General features: G+C 32.8%; 1 long non-coding RNA gene across 1 annotated transcript; it reads left to right on the top strand.

Annotated features, from left to right (window-relative positions):
• The first annotated feature begins 1,414 nt into the window (after positions 1 to 1,414).
• On the top strand, positions 1,415 to 2,254 carry LOC126880848 (uncharacterized). Its single transcript, XR_007696691.1, has 2 exons — positions 1,415 to 1,456; positions 2,092 to 2,254. It is a non-coding gene; the product is annotated as an uncharacterized LOC126880848 (long non-coding RNA).
• The last annotated feature ends 290 nt before the right edge of the window (positions 2,255 to 2,544 follow it).

Genomic DNA, 2,544 nt, shown 5'->3' with positions numbered 1-2,544 from the left:
TACAGGGAAAGATAAGAGGCGGAAGGAGTATAGGAAGAAGGAGAGTGTCATGGTTAAAGAATTTAAGGGACTGGTTTAGATGCAGTTCCATAAAACTCTTTAGAGCAGCGGTGGATAGAGTAAAGATAGTGATGATGATATTCAACCTCCGATTAGGAGACGGCACTTGAAGAAGAAGAACTGACGTCCAGTGTTTTCCCAAAGGTGTGACATATTTTTGAAAAAGCCTTATTATCCAAATCATAATATCTACCACCTAGTTTCTGTTAATTCTGTCACTGCAAAACAAGAAATAAATTCAAACTAAGAAGGTCGTGTCTAACATAGAATAAAAAAATAAAGGTCAATGGCATTATCATCCGATGAATCTCGACGGATAATAAAAATCGATCGCCGCACGCCACTGGCAGTTGCGTTTTTCCTGACTCTGCAATAAACTTATACGGAACAACGTCGGGAAATAAAGCAAAATCGAAGTAGATGTCTGACTTTGCATTTTGTGCAACTAGTGTTTATTAGTTACCCTTGTTTTAACCGGCAAATGTAAATGCACTATGGAATATTCAAATTCTCATAGGTAAACAAAAGAGTTGTATTCCGGCGTTTTATTTTTGCATCTTATCATGTCACAGGGTATGTTCGGAAATAAATATGTATAATCTCTTGTTTTTTAAATATTCTTCTTCTTGTAGTTTCTTCTCGTATCGGAGGTTGGCTAGCATCCCAGCTATCCGTATCTTATTGGCGGCTGCTCTGAAAAGATCCACTGAGCTGCAACTATACCACTGTCTTAAGTTCCTCAGCCAGGAAATTCTTCTTCTACTTATGGATCTTTTACCCTACATAATAAGCCTCAGTATCTCCTATTTCTCACATCTGGTAATGTGGCCCAACTATTCCAGCTTTCTTGTTTTGATGTTCTTTATCACCTCACAATCCTTTTGTAGCCTTCTTAACAATTCTGCATTTCTAACTCGTTGGGTCCATGGTATTTTCAAAATCCTTCTATAGCACTACATCTCAAATGCTTCCAACTTGTTTATATTGCCTACTTTTAGTGTCCAGCTTTCCATTCCATACAACAAAGTCGAGAACACGTAGCATCTTAGGGCTCTTATCCTCAGCTCCAGAGGAAGGTCTTGAAACATTGTTTTCATTTTATAAATGCTTTTATAAATGCTTTTTTTGCAATTTTAATGCGTGTCCTGATTTCTCTACCTTGGTCATTGCCATTGCTGTCATTTACTCAGGTTCCCAGATATTTGTAGTTATTTACTCTTTCTACTTGTTTTCCCTCGATATCTACAATATCTAGCCTTCCTATTGTATGTTGCTTAGAAATAATTATGAATTGGAACTTGGTTTTCTTAACGTTCATTTGTAGTCCATATTTTATAATGACTGGATGTAGTCTATTTACTAATACTCTGGGCTAATTAGCAAAATTCATGGAAAAGTTATTTACCAGCAATTTTATTGCTGGAATCGAATTATGAGATCCTATATATTAATAATATAGGTATGCAAAGTCCGCAGATAGTGTGCTACTTTTTTTATAAACAAAATGGCGCCGACAAATCGTATTTTTTTCAATTATTGCTCTATAACTCCGAAGATTTTAAATTTAAATTTACAACAAAAACACCCAAATAAAAATTCACCGCAATTAAATTCTGCATAGAGATATGTTTTTCACGATTTGCTCCGACGAAAATTTTTCTCGGAAAATGCGGGTTTTCCTAACAAAAACTCTAATTTTCAAATAAAGTTTTAGGTAAGTAATTATTAATCAATAATTAAATAACTGAGTGACATCAAATCTTTCTTGGTATAGATTGTAATTCCAGAAGCCGGTGAAAATTATACGAATATTTTAGCAACAATTCAATTGTTAAATAACAATTTATGATCGCAATAATAACCAAAATAATCATGATACATTGATCAAGCTTATAAAGATTATAAAGATGAGATGCTTATTTAATACTTTATCGACAAAATATAAATTTTTCTTTTTTTTTGCATAATCTTTAAATTTTGAAAAAAAAATAGTTATAATACGTTGGTCTAATTAGTAAAGTACAAAGAAAGGTTATTTACCAGCAATTTTATTGCTGGAATCGAATTGTAAGATCCTATATATTGTTAATATAGGTATGCAAAGTCCGCAGATAGTGTGCTACTTTTTTTATAAACAAAATGGCGCCGACAAATCGTATTTTTTTCAATTATTGCTCTATAACTCCGAAGATTTTAAATTTACACCAAAAACACTCGAATAAAAATTCACCCCAATTTAATTCTACATAGAGGCATGTTTTTCCCGATTTGCTCCGATGAAAATTTTCCTCGGAAAATGTGGGTTTTCCCAACAAAATCTCGAATTTTCAAATAATTTTTTTGGGCCAGTAATTATTTATCAATAATTATATAGCTTGATGAAATAAAAGCTTTCTTGGTATAGATTATAAATTCAGAAGCCGTTGAAAATGAAACGAATACTTTAGCAAGAATTCAATTGTTAATTAACAATTTACAGTCGCA

This window comes from Diabrotica virgifera, chromosome 1, assembly GCF_917563875.1.
Source record: "Diabrotica virgifera virgifera chromosome 1, PGI_DIABVI_V3a".
Taxonomy (NCBI): Eukaryota; Metazoa; Arthropoda; class Insecta; order Coleoptera; family Chrysomelidae; genus Diabrotica; species Diabrotica virgifera.
This window is presented reverse-complemented; position numbering and strand designations above follow the sequence as displayed.